The sequence below is a fragment of the Charadrius vociferus genome, unplaced genomic scaffold, assembly GCF_000708025.1.
Source record: "Charadrius vociferus isolate BGI_N301 unplaced genomic scaffold, ASM70802v2 scaffold743, whole genome shotgun sequence".
Classification (NCBI taxonomy): Eukaryota; Metazoa; Chordata; class Aves; order Charadriiformes; family Charadriidae; genus Charadrius; species Charadrius vociferus.
The window spans coordinates 1,072,708-1,095,519 of NW_009647747.1; the positions used below are offsets into that span (position 1 = coordinate 1,072,708).

Here is a 22,812-nt window from a genome sequence, read left to right on the forward strand (position 1 = left end):
TAGTCTGGAGCATTGTAGAATCATAGAATGGTTTGGGTTGGAAGGGACCTTAAAAATCATCTCATTCCAGCCCCCCGGCCCTGGGCAGGGCCACCTCCCCCCAGCCCAGGTTGCTCAGAGCCCCATCCAACCTGGCCTTGGACACCTCCAGGGATGGGGCAGCCACAGCTTCTCGGGGCACCCTGCCCCAGGGGCTCACCACCCCCACAGGAGAGAATTTCTTCCTAATACCTAGATCTCCCCTCTTTCAGTGTAAAACTGTTCCTCTCATCCTGTCGCTCCCCTCCCTGATCCAGAGTCCCTCCCCAGCTCTCCTTTAGGCACTGGAAGGGGCTCTGAGGTCTCCGCCTTCTCTTCTCCAGGCTGAACCCCCCCAACTCTCCCAGCCTGTCCTCCCAGCAGAGGTTCTCCAGCCCTCCCAGCATCTCCGTGCCCTCCTCTGGCCCCGCTCCACCAGCGGACCAAGCTGGAGGCAGCACTGCAGGGGGGTCTCCCCAGAACAGAGCGGAGCAGAGGGGCAGAATCCCCCCTCGCCCTGCTGGGGATGCAGCCCGGGGTGCGGGGGGCTTTCTGGGCTGCCAGCGCGCATTGCCGGCTCACGGGGAGCTTCTCACCCACCGACACCCCCAGGTCCTTCTCCCCAGGGCTGCTCTCCAGCCATTCCCCGCCCAGCCTGGAGTTGTGCTGGGGGTTGCTGCGACCCACATGGAGGACCTTGCACTTGGCCTTGTTGAACTTTGTGAGGTTTGCACAGGCCCACCTCTTTCCTGCTCTTTCCTTGTCCACCAACGCTGTAATCCCATCGTAGAAGGCCACCAAATGTGTCAGGCGCATTTTGCCCTTAGTGAAGCCATGTTGGCTGTCACCAATCACTTCCTTATTTTCCATGTGCCTTAGCATAGTTTCCAGGAGGATCTGCTCCATGATCTCACCGGGCGCAAAGGTGACACTGACTGGCCGGCAGTTCCTCATGTCTTCCTTTTTTCCCGTTTTTAAAAATGGGGGTTGTGTTTTCCCTTTTCAAATCAGTGGGAACTTCACCGGACTACCACGACTTCTCAAATATGATGGATAATGGCTTGGCAACTTCATCCGCCAGTTCCCTCAGGACCCACGGATGAACCTCATCATATCCCATGAACTTGTGCACCTTCAGGTTCCTTAGATGGTCTCGAACTTCATCTCCTACAGTGTGCAGTGTGTCTTGCAGAAGCTGAATTAGGGATCCTCGTGTAGTTGGACTTCATCCTGCTCTGTGACTTTTATTTTTTTGAAATACGTTTGGTTTTTTTTCATTCAGTCAATATGCAGAGATGATTTTAGTGCAGAAATAAGATGCCACTCCAGCAAAGTTGGTGTTGGACTTTGCGGGAGGAAATCTGAGTTGTGTTGATGATATAATAACTGTCAGAAATCCCTCTTTCCATCCCTCTCTTCTTAGTATTACAACTTCTTATCCTCCAGTTCCCCTTCAGTAAGGTCAGAATAGTCTGTGTTTTTGACGGGTTTTTTTCTATGCTGTCTCCTCTTAATGAAGGTATTTTCTTGATCACGATCTGCAAGTTCATTGCCTTTTGTCTATTAAAACCGCTGTAGAAGACCAAGCACGTTGTATTGACGTTAACAGATTGAAAAAAGTTATCATGTGGAAAAAAATTCAATTCAATATCCACTAACGTAGCACCGTTGAATTTTCATATAATGTTTTGTTTGCCAGTCTGGTGAGCTTTAGGCTCTTCTTGGGAAGGAATCCCGTTGTCTTAATTAGAAATTACTTTGGACAGTATTATGGGCTGCTGGAAAGAATACCAACAAACAAATTTTCAAAAGGATTTAAATCCTGAAGCTTCTGTTTTAAGGCAGCACAGTTACTGCGGCAGGATGTGTGTGAGGGTGGAACCCGCCCTGCAGACGGGTTCAATGAGACTTTTGTTTGCCTTTCTCTGAAGGAATCTGTTTCTGACTCCTTCCAGAAGAATGGTATTAGACCGGACAGGTACAGATTTGCTTCTGGGGTGTTTCTGACCTTCCTAATAATCTCCAAGATCTCAGATACAGCTAACAAGTCTGTGTCTCGCTTTTAGCTATCTAAAGCAAATAGAGTAGGTGTAGGATGGCCCTGCCAGCAGCAACCTGTGGGAAAATGTTATTGTTTTCTGAACAAGCTTCAGGGAACGGAGTCTCAAATTACTGTAACTGAATCTTGTATCTTGCAGGTCTGGAAGGCTTATCAGAGCAGAAAAAGGTATAACTGATACAGGTGACTGCAGAACCTGTTTCTGTAGGATCCTTTCCAGACTTAATTTTGGTGGCCTCTTTGTGTAGCAAAAATAAACTGGTCCGACAGGGCGGGGGGAAAAAAAAGTGAAAAATACCATTTATACCAATGTTCCTCAGGAGCTTAAAGCAATGAAGTGATAAACATCAGTTGATGTCCTAGTAATATGCATCTCCAGAAACTGCCATGTGTCAATGAAAGTTGGTTTTGAGCTCTGTGCATACCAAGGTGCTGAGACAGATTTGAACAATGTAATTGTAAGGATTTGTTTTTAATCTTGCACCTTTTTTTTTAAACTGCAGACATCTCTCTGGCCAAGAGTTATTAGCATTATTGGACAAAAATGTTATATTTTCCCTTTTGTTTGAACAGACAGCTTTAGAATCTAAGCAGCATGAATTTCGGTGGAGTACGGATCCTTGAGGATTTGAAATGGCCCTGCTCAGCAAATTGTCATCTTCTTTTATTACTATTAATGTCAAAGTAATAATAATGTAACAATATTGCTATTATCTACTCTTATTCTGCTTTTATGTAACTCTTTAACAGCTCTGACTGGAGTTGGATGCTTTTCCTGTTTGGATTCAGGATATTCTTCAGCAGACAAAGTGTATTTCTCCTTCCCAGAGATTCTTTTCAAACTCCTACCAAGGAGAGACTCCTGCTGTCCAAAGGCTGGGAGTTCATTCGCAGCTTAACCTCTTGCAAACTGTTCATCTTCAAAATTAATTACAGAATAAACATTAAACCTGTTTTCTTTTCTGTTCACAGGAGGAGTCTCGTATCCTCAGGGTAAAGGTGGTTTCTGGCATTGATCTAGCGAAAAAAGACATCTTTGGAGCCAGGTAAGTGTCCTGTGTTGGCTGTTGGGTGGGTTTAAACAGAACAAACTTAGCAGAGCAAGGATGCTCTATAATTGGTTGCCCATAAACATGGAGAGACCCTGTTACTTGATCACAAGCAGCACAAGCTCGCAGCGGTGGCTGTTGATGCCCTCTCCCACCACAGGAGGCTGTTCCCGACTTCACTGTCTGCCCGCGCTCTCGGAGCATCTGAGGAGCAGCTCAGACTTCAGCAGTATTTGGCTGAAAGACTCCTCGCTGTCTCCCATGTGCCCCACATAATGCAAGACAGACCAAAAGCCAGCAGTACCCTCTGTCTTGTTTTGAGGAAGCTCTGCTTTCCCCCGGGGCTGCCAGTACCCCTCTCGCAGGCGCCAGAGTCTGACTCGGTAGCCAGACGGGGAATTGGTTTGGTCACAGACATATCCAGGTGCCACCGTTGCAGTTCCAAAGGATGGCACCTTAGAATCATTGCATATCTCAAGTTGGAGGGAACCCGTGAGGATCATCGAGTCCACCTTTCAGAGGTAAAGGCAGTAAAAGCCTTCTCCCCGGTTCAGGCTGTGCCAGGAGAAGGCTAGCGGTAAGTACGAACGTAGCCAAGAGTTCCGAGTGAACTGTGCTGACTTAGCGCTTTCTGTTAGGCTGTGGCAAATCCAGGTTTTAATTCCAGTTGAGCCTTGAATCACTTTGGGTTTTAAACTGGGGACTTGAGAGGGAAAAGGGTGGGTTTGGAGCGCATAAGGCGGTCTTCGTATGATTGCTCCCCTGCTCATCTGTGTGTCAAAAGATGGGGCAAACAGACCATAGTTTGCACTGGTCCTTGGCCAAAATAACAATTGTCAAACAAGAAAACTGGTTTTAAATGGTCTAATGGAAAGATACAGGTACAGTCATTTTGTATGTTCTCGAGTCTTGTTTTGAAAGAGTTAGTCACAGGTGTAGGAACAGCTTTTCTCCGAGTCTGGGCTTGCTGCACGATGACCTGAAGAATCAAATCAGGTAGATAGCGGGGGAGAAGCTGGTTCTGAAGCCAAAACGAACCAGAAAGCATTAATTTTTTTTCTCGAAGATTAATTCAGGTTTGCTGTTCTTGCTATCTCAAGCCTAAGTGTGAGGAAATTCTTTGCTGTAAATGCTCCAATCTACTTAGAAGTTTTTTATCAGTTTGAATTAGTGGTATCCAATTTAGCTGTTACTGAAATGACTAATTTCTTAATGTATAAATGAGCCTCCCTGTGGATTTTCCTGTATTTCTTTAATGATGCTTGCAAATTGTTCATTAGCTTGCCTATCTAGCTTGCAACTACATGAAAGCTGCAATTAAAAATTTAATCAACTTTAATTTTTTTTTGTGTGAAATTTGCAACAAACGTTCCTTTGGTAGCTGTGTGCAGAATATGGTAAGATAAAGCTTTTCTATTTTCTTTCCCCAAATTTGCTGTTTTGAAGAACAGCTTTTGCTGCTGACCATAAGCAGCAAAAGAAGCAGCTCATGTGTAGAGGTAGTGGACAGGTAACGCTTGCCGAGGAGCGCCGGGGCAGTGCTGTTGATCGTGTGGCTGCGTCGCACTACAGGAGTACTGCTGCCTGCTCTCTGCATCTGCATCTGCCTCACACTCCGGCACTTGGCGTAGAGATGCTGCAGTGCCAAAATAAGAGAGGAGGAGCAAATTCTAGAGAAGAGGTGGGACTGAGGCACAGAGAAAACAAGAGTTCTATTGCAAATACTGATCCTAGAATTGCCATATTTATGTGCTAACTTTGCTTTTCCTAGATCTCATTTAATTTGGCCGTTTCATACAGTGACAGATTTTTGCTTTGTATTTCATTGGCTGGGTTTTCTTTGGGCATTATTTCCAGAGCTTTAAATTTTACCACTTTTGAAAAAAGCAAAGCTAGTGGTTGGAATATTGAATCTGCTCATTAAGAGGAACTTTTTATAGATATTGAAGTGCGTGACAAACTCACAGAAGTAATCTGAGACAAGTGAGAATCTCTTTAGTGTTCGTTTGATTCCTTAGAGGATACGCTGGAAACTTTACAGCTCAATCCCCGGCATTGTAGTATCGCCTTCGGCCATACGTATAGAACTTTTGTAAATATTTAAGATGTCGTGTTCAAAAGAACTCCTTAAATTTGCTTAGCAATTGATAAATTGTTAAAATAGTTTTAACTTCATGCGTTTTGAAAGATAAAAGGTAAGTGAAATTTGAACTGATTTGATGTGGCCCTTAAATATTTAAGTCAATTGGTTGCAAGTCAGTAGGATTTCCATAAAACCAGAGAGTTAAAAGCATATTCCCAATTTATGTTTTTAACTTTGTTTTAAACAGTTCTTTAGTAAAAGCTGAGACTGGCAGCATCATATATTACAAACGCAGTGAAATGCTTGTGTTGCTGTGTTGGCAAGCTCTCAATTTTCTTTTTTGGCTAAAGTTCCAATGTAGTTTTTCTGTTTGTCTTAGGGGCCTTGCATTCCTTCCTGAGATATTAGCATTTCATGCTGCTTCAATCTGAAGTGTGGTTTAAGTTGCTACAGGTCATGTCATTCTAACAAAGCTGTTGAGCGTCAGTCTAACGTAGCGTTGTGTACTAACTGTCCCATTGGCAGCTCTGTTGAGGATCAGTATGGAGGACATGATTAAATTCTCAGCTGGGGCAATGGAGCAGAAACATGTAAATTTTAACCTACGCAAGAGGAAAAGGAAAATTTCTGGGCGTTAGAACTGTAACATCGTTTTTTTTTTACTGTGTAGTGTATGTTCAGGATCCCTAAAAACCAGCAATAACTATTCCTGTCTATGTGTGTTTTCTTCTCTTGGTGTGGATGTAGACCCCGACGCTCTCCCATAAATAATTTCCGTGAGATCACAAATCTCTTTCAAGTTGATTTTTGCGATGGTGTAACTTCAAGCACACAGCCAGAGGCTAAGCTGTGATGTGAAAGTAAGCAGCGTGAGTCTGTAGGTGCAGTGGGTGCTGGCTGGTAGGCACTGCGTGGTGTCCGTGCCCCTTGTCAGCAGACGTGGGGAAGGATGCAACCACCGCGTGGGCCATGCTGGGACCTCCTTGGTCGGTGCAGGACACCCCTTGGCACACCCAGTGGTGCGGTGGGGAGAAGGAGGAACAGCCGAGTTCTGCACTTCCACGCCTGGGCGTCCTCTCCGTGCTGGTGACAGAAGGTGTCTCTCACAGCGGCTGGTCTCCTCTTAAATCTTCCTGCTTCCCCGTCCTCTTCTTACCCGCAGCAGCAGCAGACCGCCCGCCCCAGAACTCCCTGCCCTGCCCTCAGGAGGCGGCCGCCCTGGTGTCCTGGCGGGCTGCGGGGCCGGCTTTCCCTGGCTGCGAGGGCGATGGTCCCGTCCCTCTGCCGCGGGGACACGTGGCTGGAGCAACAGCCCGGCGCTGCGGTGTCCGGTCGGGCGCCTGTCCCTCCTGCGCGGCGGGGAATGGCACCAGGCAGCTCTGAGGCAGCTCCTCACAGCGAGTGGGCTCTGTCTTTGGAAGCGTGCAGGTAAATAGGCCTTGCTTTGAAAAATAAACACTTGAGACCAGAGGAGAATGCCTCGTGACTCATCCCGGTGCGCATCTGGACAGGGCTGGCTTACGGGGTCACATCGTGTGTGTGCTGCTGTTGCAGCAAAGAGAAAAGAAGTCGTCAGCACCCAGAGACACAACAGCACAGCCTGAGGATTTTGACACACTCATAGTATCCCGCACGCTGTGAAGCGTTAGGATTTCTGCATGTCGTTCCTAACTGGTGCTTCTGGATTACGGACAAATACCTTTATTTTGGGGTCTCTTCAGAAATTCAATCAAGTGATGAGGACGTATTCCTGGTCTTTGTAATGTCCTTTTTGGGAGAAAGAAGGTCAAGTGACTGGTAAATACTTTAGACAGTTACACGCTTTAGAATGGGTTAATCTGAAGTCATTTGAAAGCGCATCAGCATTGCAGAGTTGCGGCCCCAGAAGCTCCTGTGTCTCTCGGTGTCGGAGTGGTGCCGGGCTCAGCACCCGGCAGAATAGTAGGTCCCCATCTAACTGTGAAAGATTAACTACAAGGCATACATTGCGTGTTGCATCTCAGTGGGCTTTCCTTACCGTTTTTAATCAACTTTACCCTTATAAAACACGGCCGGTAGGCTTGCAGAGTCAGAAAGCCGTTTCTTGCCTGATGGAGCCCAGGGGAAGTCCCTTACCAGCACAGAGCAGTGGAGACACTAGTGTGTTCCTTACAGAGGCTGTGGCGATAACGACAACTCAACGCATTTGAGTTTGCTTTTTTGAAGTTCTTTTTGGCTCCTGACATCATTTCGATGATAACTAATGATATATGAGTTCAGAGATGCATGGAGTTATGACTACAGCAGCACAAAGTACACTAGAGTGTAGAATGAACTAGAGCGATGAAGCCCCAGGTGATGGTTAGACGCGATGAAGTTCATGTGCGTAGTTCTAGCTGAGGTGTACGTAAGTGGGTGGTCAGTTTAGGTGTAAGTGGTTTCTATAACCTGGTTTACGTATTGCCCTGTAAAATTACAAGTCTCTGATAGATACTGATGGCTAACAGATATTGCAGACTGGAATTTTGTCGATTTAGTATTAGCTTGGCATGCTTAACTCTGACGGACCCGTTACAGTCTCATTGCTCTCCAGTGCATTGGCACACAGATTTAGCACCTGACATATACTGTATTACAACATATACATCATTATTTTACATTTATTTCCTTTTAATTTACTTTTAAAATGTAACGTCTTAATGAATTCAGCTAGTATTTGTGTTCCTGTACGTAATTAGGTAATGCAAATTATAATGTAATTAATCTTAGTTATGCAACATACTGAAAAAATACTATTGTTTATTACTATTTTGTTTTTACTCACATATTAGGAATGATGCTCTGAGTATCATCGTGGCTGCGGCTGCACTGTGCGAGTCACTGCACACAAATGCAGTTACTGCCTAGACAACTTTAGAATATAAAATGAAACTTCCTCTCCTGAATATGTTTACATATTACTGAAATTAAGTAGAAGTACCTCTCTAGTGACTTGGTCTATTCGCTGAGCACCGTGGTTTAGGCCAAGTGGACAAGTTTGTCTTTCCCAGAAGGTAGGTCCTGTGTGGACTTGGGTTTCTGATTGTTTTTTTTCCACTTTAAAAAAATATAAGTAAAATACAGCACTCCTGGAGGTGGCACTGGGATGGCTGTTGGGTGGTTTGGCACAGTGGGGACACACTTCTTATAAATACAGTTTCTGCATATACACACAAATGCACTCACAAGTAATAAAGGTGAATGCAGACGCATAAACGAGAAGAAAATGTCTTCTGGTTATTACTGGTTGTGTGAAATTAGACCCTGGCGTGGATGTTCTTATTTCTACTAATTGTTTTGGAAAGGAAGAAGGGATTGTGTTATTTACTGAGTAGAGGGAAGGGAAAGAACCCAATTGAGAGCTTCATTAAATCTAAACCAAGCTGTACTTTGGAAGGTGAAGGAGTAAAAAAAAAAGTTCTGAGGCTGACAGTAAGACAGTAGAAGAAAACAGCATCTTTGACACGGCAGCATCTGCGCTACTTCGGTTCAGCTAGCGCACACAGCTTGGGCTTTACCTGTTAAATAGTAGGCTTTAATAAAAACTACAAGGCCATCGGAGCAGCCTTGGGCAAATGTTGGAAGGATCTCATTCAGTGTAGTGTTTAAAGCAGGTGTGCGTGCCTGCCCGGGAAGGAGGAGAAATGGACCAAATGTGGGCAGAGGTGGTTGGTTTCTGAAAGAAGTTTCCAGTGGTACACCCACACTGTGTGCAATATATAACCTCAGTAACTGCGAGAGCCAGAGCTGTCACATTCCTTCTCGCTTCTGCGGTTCCTATATCCCCATGTCATTTCTTGTCTCGTTAAGCTTCTTCTGAAAGCTTTGCAAGATACGTGCTCAAACGATTGTGGTATCAGGTCATCCTGGGGCAGACCCTGCTCTGTCTTCAGCAGTGGTGCTCAAGACATCATCGATGGTGGTGTTGCACAAAGGTAAAGGCGCCGCAGCCTATTTGCGAGCACCAGAAAGCCCAAATCCCGTCTGTCTGCTGCCGCGGCTCATTCCATCCCGTCCCCCGTCCCGTTGCCTGCCGTGCTTGTGCCTGCTCCGGCTGGCCAGCCTCAGGGGACGGGGACCCAGCCGCAGGGGACGCGCCAGCAGCTCCAGGCACCTCGGCTCGGACAGCGGTCACAGAAAATGTTTTGGGCTCTACTTCAAGAAGGCATTTGAAGGAACAGTGAAACAAAAGGTGTCTGAAATGTATGACTGGTGGATGGTAGAGGGTAGTGTTATCCGGAGAGGTTAAAGCCTGCTCAGACGAAATACACTGGATAACAGGTACTTTCGTTTATGAAGCCTTACTGTAGGTTTTTCCTGATGCAGGCGAGGAAGCGGAGGGTTATGGGGCTGCCGGGTGTGTTGGCTGTGGGGAGGTGGGCACCGAGGTGGTGGCTCGGGGCAGGGAGGGGGCACCAGAGGGCACCAGAGGCGTTCCTCAGCACCGCTCCACCGCCGGCTGCCATGGCGGCTCTGCCTGTTCTCCACCAGAATCGGCGGGGTTTATCCGTTTGTTCGGATGCACTGGGTATACTTTTCAGCAACTGTAAATGGAGCAATACTGCTTATTCCAGTGTGTGGTCTTGCTGATGAGTGCGAGAACTGAGTAATGTTCCTGAAGTTTATAATGTCGCAGTGAAAAATAATTTTCGTCGGATAATTGCTCGCTAGAAAAGTTTCTGTGTACAGACAGAAAAACCTAAAGTATTTCCTGTTGTTTGAAAAGGGAAGTGCCTGTGTTCAGCCACTCGTTTTTTCCACCAGCCCGCTGTCTGCGGGGACGCACTGGTTCCCCTGAATCCCCTAACCTTAAATGAAAATGGGGTGGGTGGGCAAGATCTTCTAAGGAAGACCTTTCTGGTCTTAAATATTTGAGGCAGAACTTCTGTCTTTTCTTCCTCTTCTACTGCCCACATCAAGTCACTAGGTGGAATGGGTTGAAATGATTGGCAGCCTCTACTTTTTATACGCTAATGTGTATAGTGTAACGTGTCACATGTTATAGTTGAAAGATTGTCCATATCTGAGAGTTTCCCAGGATGCACTGTGTATTTATTTCTACTTCATTTGAACTAATCATCAGTCCCAGCATAATTGTATTATTTGCTCTCTGATAAACGAATATAAACACTGCCGCTCTGCTCAACAGCGTGAGCCTGTAACTGTGTTTTCATGCTGAGCTGTGGAAAGCATCCGACAGCCATAGGTGGCACTTATCACAGAAGCACGGCTACCTTACCCAGCGGTGGCAAGTGCGGTGCTCGAACAGCTGTCTGTCAGACTCGGAGAAGCTTTCTTTTGTGGAGGTTTTCTTTAGTGTGTGAAGTATTTCTTTCTGTCTTAAATTTTCAGGCCAGGGACTGTGCGTATACATTTAAGGATGGCCGGCACTTTAGATTTCAAATGGCCTTTATTCTGTTTTCAGTCTTTGTTTAATGAGAATTAGTGCTCATGTTATGTTGGTGTCTTGTTCTCTTAAACCTCTGCTGATCTCCCAAATGAGTTGAATGTGTTTTACCACTATCAGTTTTTCACTGAAGTGCCAATGAAACTTCACTCTTGTAAATTCAGAGTAATCTATTGCAATTTGATATTTCTTTTTCCTTTCAAAACAGAAAAAAAAATCTGTTTTTTTAAGAAGTAGTGAAACCAATTTTTATTGAAGAAATGATGTGAGGGCAGGCATTTGGGTTTTAAAAAAACCCACACATCTCATAATCACATGCTACTCTGTGGGGCTGAGTAAAAGAAAGGCAGAAATTATTGCCTTAAAAGAAGAAAATACTAAGGCATCTGGTGAGGGAAAACCTTGCATCTTAGGTTGCAAAATCAAGTCACTGCTCAATCATTAACTTTCAAAGCTTTGCTTAAGCCTTTCCATTAAGCACTGTAGCTTAGAGAAGTCAAATGTCATTGATAACAGCCCGTGTATCCTCAAGGTGCTCAGTGCCTCGTCCTGCGCGCTTCAGAACAGCGGGAACAGCAGCAGTAAGGTGCAATGCCCTGTGAATGTGAAGCTTCCACAGCTCTTGACGTCAAGCGGGTGGTAACGCTGCTTGTACGAGGTACCATTAGCCCTTTTGGACGGCGGGATGGTTGGGGATTCCCTCCTCCCGTGCTGCTCTCCTTGATCCTGCTAACCCGCCTCTCTGGGCATTCTGCTCTGAAGCATGAGCAACCAGCTGAGGGCTCGGTGGCTTTTAATTTCCCATCTTGTCCTTTTCCAAGGGAGTCTTCCCTCCGCTTCCCTGAGGTATGAAGGAGGCCCTAAGAAACAGAGAGCTGGATGAAGTTTCAAAGGAAGGCAGCCAGCAGGCCACGAGATGAGGGTCATGGCTAGGAAGTGGTATCGCTGCTGAATAGCTGATTTTTGTGTGTATAGAGTTATGAATGGGTATATTCCTACCAGCTAGTGAAAGACAACAATCTGTTTCTGGGCATGTCTGTTTCCTGGAACTTTCCCTTATCCAATACTCATTTTCCCATCTGCAATTACAAGTTCGGCCATGTCTGTGCTGATAACACGTGAGGGCCCTTGTGCTCTTCTCCTGCAGCATTACCTTTTGTCCCAGCTGCCTACTTGCTGCTCGTACAGCAAAATCAAATCTTCACCTAGCTGGTAAACATAAATACCTAAATAAAATCATAATGTATGGTTAAGAATGTGCTCCAAGTTTTATGGAAGTTAAGAGCAGTGAAATAGGGGAATAGAAGTGCTGCAAACAATGCTTTTTGCCCTGAGGAAACCTGGAAGAGCCTTTTGCATCTCTTGGTAACGCAACCGTTACTTTTTTTATTGATGTAAGATGTGAGGAGATGCTGACATTACATAACCATGTCAAAACTAATGAAGTTTCTGGAAGCATTTCTTGTGAAACCTAGCCTGTGCCGCAGCTGGTCGGTGTTGCCGCTGAATTGGAGCAGCCAGGTGTGCATGTGTGGTCGGTACTAGTGATAACGAGTTCAAAACAGTAATTGCTGATGAGCAACATGAGCAGCACATGAGCAACACATGTGGATGCAATTGAACGGTGATTATTTTCAGGTTGAAGAGGGCTTGCCCTTGCAATGCCAGGGGCAGTTGAAGCTGACTTAAGAAGCAGTTGCTTTGGTCCTGGCTGCCGCTTGCTGTGCCCCGATGGCGTGGATCTGCGAGCCGGACTGCACGCAGAAAATGAGCATATGACCAAAGCCACATGGTAGCTCACGGATGTGGCACGTGACCTGGCTGCAATAGGAAGGACATGAGGACCAGAGCTGCCCGACGTCACGGACCCTCTCCATCAGCTGCGTGTGGTGACTGGTGTAGCAATAGCAGTGGGTGAAAAGGTGAGCTGATCCTGGTTAATGGGACCCAGTGTCTCTTGAGGTATTTTCCTCAAATGGTCGATTTGGGACTGTCTGCGATGCCACGGTGACTTGTCAGCGTGTCCCCATGCGTGCGGGTGCTGTTCCTGTCCCGTACCCTGTGGTGGGCTCGAAGCACCCTGCCTGCGGCGAGGGGGTGAGTGCCTTCTCCTCAACCTGGGGGTCAGGTGAGCAGGACCGGGGGGCAGGCAGCCCCTGGGTGATGGTGTGGCTGGAGGCTGTGGCTGTGGTGAAGGCTGGGGGCGGCTGAGGTGGAGATGTGTAGAAGGTGATGGGCGGCATGAGCCATTGCAGTGTAGGCAAACGTGGAGAGAAGGAAGTGCAGAGGGATGCAGGCACTTCCAAAAATAACTGCTTTAGCACTAGCGGTTTTTTCCCCAAGTTCTCTGTGAGTAACTGGAGCAGGTATAACTTGGTTAGGTTTTGTCCAATTTTTATTTTTTTTTTTCAATTTTGCTGCTGGCAAATACAGTTTCTATTGCTGTGAGTGCTTCTGACATGCATTAAAAAGCAACTAATTCTACATGCATTTGTCATTGTCAGTGAACTAAAGAACCGAGTTTTTTCCCTCCTCCCTTCCCGTGATGGAAATCCTGATGCAGGTTTAATGTTTGCAGAGAATAGGTTTCAGTCAAGGTGAGTTTATCCAAAAAGTTTCACAGTTACTCTTCATGGGCATGAAAAGCAGGATATAAATGCATCTCAGCCTGTCCTAACTTGTGAGCTCCATTGTTGAAATAATTTTAAAAATAATATCTCGGGGAGCTTGAACATAGTGGCATGCAGTTGTTTTATGCCTGCCAGCGCTACCTGAGAGAAGGGAAAACTCCCACCCAGCTACCTCTGTCCGTGGTTTTGGAGGTAATAAATTGTGGGTTAGCCCTCTAAGTTGAGTTTTTTAATGCAAATTTAACCAGGATGCTGTAACTGCTCATTTCTGTGTTTCTGCCTCAGAAGGCTCCAGGGCCGGCACCTGTGGTGGTGGGGAGCACAAGCCAGCCCTCAGCTTGCCCTCTTCGCACGGAGGGGGACCGGGGGTGCGGAGGGTGCGGTGTGGCGGGACGCAGATCGGCAGGCGTAGCAGAGTGAAGGTGGCTGCCCTCTTCGGCAAAGGCCAGAGCCCTGCTGAGGAACGGGCTCGCTGCGTCGGGGGCCTGATAGGACCAGACCTGCTGCTGGGTGCAGAGTGCTGGTCGGGGTGAGGTTTTGGACCTGGACTTCCATTAGCCCAGGTAACCGTGCGCCGTGTCAGAACGTCAGTGATCCTGCACGGTTGTTGCCTGCGTGACCACGCAGCTGCCGCTCCGTCTTGCTTTAAAGCCTGCTTGGAGTTTTTTTTCCCCGTAGGGCAGTTGTGTATTATTACTCCATAAATACTGTTCCACTGCTGGGGGAGGAGAGTGATGTGTGCTCTCAGCCCAAAGCTTCATTTTGGACACACTGCCAAGAAACAGTCAGTCTCTCTATATTCTCAGGGCCTCACTATGGGATCGTCAGCGGGTGAGTTAGGGACAGGGTGGCGGATGGAACTTTCGGTTCCCTTTTTTAGTAGACTTACTAGAACTGCAAAGAGTGTGGAAGTGTGTGCCTGCGTGTAACCCTCGTGACTGAGTATAACAGTCATACCTAAGGAGGGGGTGAGACAAAATTATGAGAAAAATTTGGGGTTTTTTTCTTTTTTCTTTTTCCATACCCTAGCTAAAGTAAAGCTCTCCTGGGTTTGGTGTAGATTATGTTTCTACGAAGGGGCAGTTCTATGGGATTACTGTTTTCTGGGCTACAGAAAACCAAGGTGCAGGTGTCCTTGTTCCAAGAAGTAAATAAAATAATGTCCTTGGACTATATTTTATGAATAGAAAGTAAATAAGGAGACATTTCAATAATACTTAGCAGGAAATGTGCTAAATTTTCAGCTTTGTAGCAGAGGTAAAAGACCCTGGGTGGGTGACCGAGGTGTCGCTCTCCTTTTCTGTCCCTCACTCTTCCAAACGTTATTAACACAGCAAACTGTGTGATTTTTAACATGCTCAGTTGCATATGAATGTTTTATAAATTTATACAAATGTTATAATTATCTACAGAGAGTGGAAATAAAATGAAGAATAGGGCTTATTCAGGAATCCTATATTTGAGAGATAATGGTGACCTACGTGACTAGAGTTGGAAACCTAACTATTTTAAAAGACCACTTTTTAATTTCAGCAGTTAGTTGTATGTCCAAGGAGATATGTAAATATTTACTGAGTGGGACACTGTAGACTGGTGTGAAACTGTCTTGTGGGGAAATCGCTCATCTTGGCCCTGTGCTTCACTGTCTTCCCTGGTACCTCCTTTGCCAGAAGGAGCGTTTTGATAAGATGGAAATTGTGGTGGTGAATCTCATCAACACCTCATTGTAACAGTGAGTAATAGCACACAAGAACAAAACCAAACTCCCCCTCTTGGTGGTTTTTGATTGCCATTCTTGAAGCTGTTCTCTTTGGTAATTCATGTCTGCAGCCTCCCTTTGCCTTATTTGAAAGCAGCTGCCTTCTCTTTTACAGATGTAGCGGCAGAGCTTTGACAGGCATCCACTAACCCCTGTACACACAAGCTTTTCTTAAATACATTTTAATAAACACATTCCTATGACGAATAACCATCTTTATAACTAAGAACTTAATCTTAGGTGATGACTCACGGCAAATTTCCTATCATCTCTAAAATAAGGAAGAATTTTCTTGGCTTGATTTGTTTTTTCCTCCTGTCCTGGCATACAAAATGCTTCTGTTAACTGCGTTTCTGTTACTAAAGGTGATATTTCTGTTACTAAAGGTGCCTTGTGCATTCAAGATTTCCCTTAGTTCATCCTATAACTGCCTTCCTGATGCAGCTGTGGAAAGTCGGTATTTTGAGTGCTGTTAGTGTGATACCAGGTGAAGAGGTTTACCTTTTGTGCCATTACTTGTGCCTCCCCCTGGTGAAGGTTCTTACCCCCGTGGACCTGCGGCGGTGGGAGGGCTTGCTTCGGGGTGGCTGGGGCAGGAGCAGGGACGGGAGCGGGCAGTAAGCGGGGCAGGTGGGGAGGTGTTGGGGATGGCCGCTTCCAGCTGGGATGTGATGGTAGCGCACAGGGACAGACTGTGGGTGGGATCTCTTCAGTCACAGCTGGGTGAAGACATCTGATGAAAGCCAGGCCTTTTCTCAGCACCCTAAAGCATGGTCCTGTTGGCTCCTCTAATGGCACGAGTTCACTTAGCCCTGTAAATTTTGTACGTGTTTTGTGGACGTGATTGCAGTGTAAGGGTGAATACCTAGTACCTAAAATCCTGTTGTGAGATGGAGAGGAAATGGATTTTCATGCCTGTGGCCTTGTGTCTGTCAAGTGCTGTCTTCAGGAGGTGAACCTCCAGAGGTCCCTTCCAACCCTAACCATTCTGTGATTCTGTGATTCTGTAACCTGAAGGGCCTTCTCCAGGCTCCTGTAAGCGCTGGTCCTGAGCAGGATGGTGGTGAGAAGGGAGAGCGTGCCTCCCCCCCCAGCCCTCCATCTCGGCGGCCTCTGCCCGCCATGGGCCCCAGAGCTGCCGGCCCTGCCCTCCTGCGCTGGGCTCTTGCTGGGCCACGTGCTGAGCCGGCTGAGGTCACCAGCCCCGCAGAAAGCAGTCCGCCGCCTTTTTGGGTAGCAAATGGGGGAGAAGACCATTTTTTGTTGAGTTTAGTTGGCCGAGTCAGCTTGCGGTGTTGTCTGACAAGTGTCAGAGCTGGCGCAAACTATAGTTCATATTGTATGGCCTGGAGTACAGAAATGGCTTACATCTGCCTGCAAAATGACATTAATATGGTTATAAAATGCTGTGGAATACTAAGTACTCTTCAAAAACTGCGTTTTGAGTGTGTTGGTGTGTTGTGTGTCCGTGTCCGGGGGCTGCGGGGACTCTGAGGGGAGCCCGGGCTGCCCAGGGGGGACAGGGCCGGCCCCACAGCCGCCCCCACACGGGGCATGGCCACTGCTGGGAGAGCGGGTTTAAGAGCGGGCAAAAACACTGGGCTGGAGTGAGGGAAAAAGCAAGAGAAACGGCCCTGCAAACATCAAGGTCAGAGAGGCAGCACAGAATACTACTGTGTGAGGTTTTGGTTGTTTTGTTTTTTTTTTTTTGAGTGTCTTGGATAGCTCATTGTAAAATGTGGAAACATGCCAGCCCTCAGTTTCCATGGGTGTTAGGCAGGCAGGGCTAATGCTTGTGAAATAGTCCCTGGAAGTCGGAGCCTGAGAAAAGTCTATGAGGAAATTAATCATTCAGTCTTCAGAACAAGGCTAAGCACCAAATAAACTGGGATGAAATAAAAAAAACTATGGGCACGTGTTGTGTGCAAAGGTGCAGAAGTTGCAGCTGTAGGAGGCAGAAGCCTGCGTGGCCGGGCACATGCAGATTCACGGTGCTTTGTGAACATAGTAACATGTCTAATATAGTTTTCGATGCGTTTTTATGATGAAAGGCAAAGTGCTGTGGTTACAACAGGCGGCCTCAGGAGCGGTGGTTTGCCGGCGGTGGAGCAGTCGCGGTGCGGGGCAGCCGGCCTGCAGCGCTGCCAGTGCGGTGCAAGGGCAGCTGGAGACCAAATCGGTGATTTCCATCAGGAATTTCTGGTTTATATTGGTAGCGTCAGCAACTGGGTGCCATGACTGTGTTCAGTTTAGGCCTTTCCCCGTGCTGGCAGCGCGGCGTGCTGTAGAGGGCCGGGGCTGGGGGAGACCAGCACGCGGGGCAGGCCTGAGGAAAGCATGGTCTTGGTTGAGGTGTTGCTGGGCTGGGTTATACTTACTGTCACTGGCATGGTATTCAGTGCTGTACCCTCGGTTGTGTAGTAGAAATTCCTTTTTAATTAAGTAGACCTTCTGTGGCACCCACAAATGTTGGTTTCTGGGAGTTTTTGGCAGCTTACGGTTCCTGTCCACTCTAGGCGTAGAAAGGCAATTTAATTAAACTGCAATCTCAAACTATCTTGCAGATAGCAAATCTGTGTTGTCTTGAAGCTGTAGCTGTGTCTGCGCCAGGAGATTAAAAAAAAAAAATAAATCTTTCTTCAGATCAGGGTTAAATTCTGTTCAAAAGTATACATCTGCATTTCTGGGAGAAAGCCCTTAAGAACGGGCTGCTCAGACAGAAGTTCAGACTTTCCTCGTATAGTTGGGTGAAGAGCAGTGTAGCATTTCTTAGGAGTAATAAATGAAATTTTGTTTCTGGGCAATAAGCATGTGAGGCTTTTACATCGTTGTGTTGGCAGTGGCTCAGAGCACACCCTGACCCTGGAGATCACAACCTTTTCAATTTGCATGTAGGAAGGAACGAAATGAAATCAGCTATTTCAAGGAGAAACAGTGGAGTTAGACGTTTATCTGTCAGCCGGGGGGGAAGGTGTTCATGTTGTATATGTTGTATAACAATTTTGGCCTTCTACCTACTAATGCCTTTAAAGGTTTGTGGCCTTTAATAGTGCACATGCCATTTGGATGTTGATGTGGCAGATGTGAGTGAGGTTGGCTGGCACCTGCAGAGGATGTGGGTGCGTGTCATCACCTAACCTGTAGCATGTCCGTGGCTGCTACTCATTGGAAACAATAGAGGCCAGTTGCCTTTTATTAGGTGTTTGTATAACTTGCATTTTTCATTCAATTGTTGACACAGTAATTGCTGGGGAATTTAATTCATTAAACCCAACCCTTGTTGCCAAGTTCCCCTCCTGTTGTAGAGGTCAACGGTTCAAGTTTCTTAATGGTAGTGCTTTTGTACAGAACCTGCAATCTTCTGTACTTGGGATAAATAACATGAAACTTTTCCTACTGCTGCTTTCCTTGAAATTTAAACATGATAGAAATGTCATTTATTTTGTGAATTTTTAGTTTATGTTTCCATCTATGTCCTCTGTGCCTGTTGAAAGTCAAGATTTAAAAGATGTTGTGTGTTGTATAGTGTAAATAATTAATTTTAATTCTTTGCTGTATTCTTCTCTCTTTTGTCGTGGTATTCAGCATGCCACACTTGATCATCCCTAACTTACTAGTAATTTGTCTTCATTGATTGTTGTGAATGCTTTACCTGATTTCACATGCTAATGATTCAGCTTACACCATGCTCCTGTAGAATAATAACGTGTTTTGTTTAGCACTGAGGAATGGTTTGTCCAGTCTGATTAACAGTTTCAGCATAGTTTATCTTTGCACTGAGACTGTCTTACACAGAGGACCATGCTGTGGAAGGAAAAGAATTGCTGGCTTGTTTTGTTTTCTTTCCTTAACCAAAAATGTATTTGGTGCATCAGCTGGGAGTGGGTTGAGGGGGAGAGTAATGGATCAGTCTGAGGCCAGAGAATCTGCGAGAGCACTGTTCACTGTTGTGTAAATTCACTCGTGTTAAGGCCGGCTGTTTGGCGCTGGCAGTGTCCCCATAAATGAGACGGCAGGAGGACTCACCACAGTGACGGCATGATGCAGGTGACAAAGAGCAGGCATGAGTAGATGTTCTGAGATACCTGATGCAGCCCCAAAGAGCTGAAGATACTGAGGTGAGAGTGGAAGTTACTGAATGGTGTTTTAGTTCCTTTATTTTGCCTACATTTTGCGCTTGACTCGATTCTGTACATGCTTTCTGTGGCTAGTTATGACAGGACATCACTCTCAAGTTGGTACTTCTGAGATACACATTTCTGGTTAGAAATTTACACTGAATTCTGAGACAATCAGCATGTGGGGTTTTTTCTGAAATAGCTGAAGATCCAGTCTTTAGTTATTGGAAACAAGGGTAACGTCACTGGCTTTGGTGATATGTTTGCTCTCATCTTTTTCAGTTTATTTTGTTAACACTAAGGATAACCCAGTGTGAAATACAGTTGCTTCTCTTGCAGGATATTTTCTGTTGCGCTTGGTATGGCGTATGTAGTTTCAGAGAGACAGATTTAAAGACTTGCACTGGGACAGCTTGGAACACTGACCACACAGTTATTTGGGATCTGCCATGTAAATTTCTAATGATAAATTATGTTAGGTGAGGAGGGCTTCATTTACCTGTTTCATGTGACCTTCTCATCCATAAGAATTACAGTTTTGCTAAGGTAGGTATTTATGGAAGAGAGACTATCAGACCTCTCTCTTTTTGGAAGTCAGTAGAACTCAGTTTCTCTGGCTTTTAAGGTAGATGTTTGTAGCGGTCTCAGCTGTCCTGGAAGGCGCTACTCAGGACGTGGGCTCAAGCACAGCATGTGGCTCATCCCTTAGATCCGTTCTAGCAAGGTGAGTTGTGGCAGCTGAGCTGCCTTGTGAGTACAGACGCTTTTGGGAAGGAAGCTGGGAAACGTGTCTGTCCAGAGTAACCACATGACAACACTTTGCACTTTGAGACATTGGAATCCGGGGAATGTGGCGATCCATATCGCTTTTACTTTTCTGCTCTGGTTGCTGTTTCCCTTTCCCATTAAGACACAGTGTGCTTTGGGGCATTTGCAAAGTGGCTTTCCTCAGTAGCAAATTGCATGGTGTTTCCATCTTCGTAAAACAAAAGACGTTCTTTCTGAAAGACATAAATGAGGCTCGGCAGCAGCAGCTGCGTGCTGCACTGAAATCTGACTGGTAGAAGTAGCATCCCCGGAATAAGTGATTTTCGGTGTTTTATGTTTATGCTCTTTAACTTATGAGGCTGTTTCCCAGACTGTGGGGTGGGTTTGAATGGTGCTGGAAAAGAAGGAGGATTTACCATGAAACCTGTTTGCTTTTGGTAAAGACTTCATATGGGAAGGGGAGGAGATAGCTAGAAAAATAATCTTCCTCCCTGCCTGGGAGGGTGTTCTTTTCTTTCCTAGTATGTGTTGCAGAATAAGGATCGCTGAATATATTTAGATAAAAGATAGGGAGCTCTTTATTTTGCACTTAGGCTTAGCAGACTGTCCTGAGTTAAATTCCCTTGTAAATCTGAATTCAGGATTTTTTTAATCTGAGGCTGTTGGAAGTGTAGCCTTCACAGTGATCTCTACCAGCTAATTCAACCTATGTTAGTAAGAAAATAACGTGCTTCTCATAAGTTTGAGTTTTAGCTCAGTACCTAAAGATTAACATCAGACTTTCAGGCAAGAGGATCCCAAAGTTTGTGATATACTTAGCTGACTACTGTTATTATGCACATGACCAACTCGGTCCCTTTTGAACCTGACTAATTCCCGAACCACAGTGAATTCCACGGACTAATTATACGTGTCCTTTGCTTTCTGCCTTTTACTTTTATCAAATATTGTTCTGCTCGCATGTCAGGATTCGTGCTTCTGCCTGCAACAGCGGAGGGCACAGGGGTGCGCTGACAGCCTCAGCGGTGAGCCAGGCTTTCTGAGGATGGGATGGCAATTTATACCTGCTAAATCAGTACTGCCAGGGCCTTGCTCGTCCCACTCTTTCCTTTGCTGAGCAGAAAACTTGGCAAAAATAGCTAACAGTCATCTTGGGTTTGGTCCTGGGAAACGGCTGACTTTGTCCCATCTGACATAAAGGGGGTGGCAGCGGTGGGACTCTTTGGGGCAGTAGGGCGAGACCGCGGCAGCTCTGTCCAAGAGCCTCGACGAGACCCGCACATTGCGTGGCAGGGACAAAGCTCGCCGTCCTCTGCCTTGGCTGCTCGTTCCACCTTCCGCCAACTCTTCCACTGGCCAGCACAAGCATTTATGGGGCTTTGCAGTGAACTGGATGGATGAAGGACCTGGTCTGGGTTTATGACAGCCAGGACTGAGGAAGGAAGGCTTAACCCAAGTTTAACCCAAGTTCATTTTCCATTTTGTCTCTTGTTGTGGGAGGTACGTGTTTGTTGACAGAAGGGGGGATAGCAGAGGGAGCCAGCGGTGGGGTGAGCCAGCTTCTAGCAGCAGTGCTCAATTAGGTAGTTTGCAGTGTCGCTGAGGTTGTAGCCTCTCTTGTCTGCTTGTGTCAAGCTGGATGAGCCTGTTTCTGAAGGCAGCCGGTGTGCAGGGTATGGTATGCGTTGGTAGGGATGCTGCCTGGAATTCCTGTGTGGGACTGTTCTGGTCCAAAAGTCAGGTGTCATTGAATTTTCTTCTTCTTTTTTTTCCCCCTGCTGGATTTTAGAATTTGTTAAGGTATTTTGGGAGTGTGAAACAGCATAGGAAGAATTCAGATCTAGGGCTGATGTATGCAGATTCTCTGTTAGAGCATTCATTTACCTTGGCCTTATAATCACCAAAAATAGCCTCAAGGAAAATGAAAAAATACATATGTTTACACTTGCATCTTTTTTATAAAATCAAAAATATACTTTTCTAAACATGCCTAAAAAACAAACAAACAAGCTTTTCTTTATGCTCTGAGACTTTTTCAATATGGGGAAAAATGCAAAAGGAATCTGGTGGTGTTACTCTATTAGAACACAGCATTTTAAAGGAACAACCTAGGAAGGTGGAGACACTGTAGGTAGAGTTTGATATATAATTTTTAACTCCCTCTTTCACCCCCAGGCGCTTCTTTGCAGCTGTCTGTGATGTGAGTCATTATCTCTAGCAGCTCTTTGAATAAAGCCTTGCTAAGTTGCTCGTAGGGCCAGATGAGGTGTGAGCCTTTCTTTGGAAAATAAAAAACCAGAAGGAAAATGTGAGGCCTGTAAAATGGATCCGGGATTTAGTATGGAGAGGTGAGAGTTTAGGATGCTTAGACACAGCGGACTGCAAGTTTGGCTTTTCAGTGAAGGAAAAGGTAAGGTTTTCTTTTATTCTTGAAAGCGGATGTTCCTTTATTCTAGTGTGATTAGTCACTTCATGCTTTGCTTTAGTCACAGTACATGAGACTTGTATGACAGTGAGAGCAAAATCTTATTTCTCTTTTAGAAACACTCATAATTGATTTCATATGGTCCAGACAGGAAGATAAACCCCAGAAGGCTCATGCTAAACTGGAAAACAGTGAGCAAATGCAGACGATACGCTCTGAGGCATTCTTTGTAGTTAAATTCTGTTTATTTTCATTGTACTTCTCCCTTCTTACAGTTGCAGGAATGGTGAAATTCGCCAGGGAAAATGGTTATTGGGATAAAAATGATAGGGATGCTAAAAGATGTTTTGCCTTATAACATTGGGTTTACTACTTTTCATAAAACTTTGTTACAAGTATCTCATTATTATTCTAAACTTATTTAATGATGTGTATTTGGGGCATTGTTTCCATCATCTCTTTGAATCTAAAAAATCAC

At 45.8% G+C, this 22,812-nt stretch overlaps 1 protein-coding gene across 3 annotated transcripts in view; it reads left to right on the forward strand.

Annotated features, from left to right (window-relative positions):
• The first annotated feature begins 3,053 nt into the window (after positions 1–3,053).
• The window catches only part of NEDD4L (neural precursor cell expressed, developmentally down-regulated 4-like, E3 ubiquitin protein ligase), a 127,826-nt gene continuing 108,067 nt past the window's right edge, over positions 3,054–22,812 (forward strand). For 2 of the 3 annotated variants that reach the window (XM_009882036.1, XM_009882037.1), the window contains exon 1: positions 3,059–3,123. The gene's annotated coding sequence lies outside the window, so the exon portion shown is untranslated. Of the gene's footprint in view, positions 3,124–22,812 lie in introns of all 3 variants that reach the window. The other variant, XM_009882035.1, reaches the window with a different exon arrangement.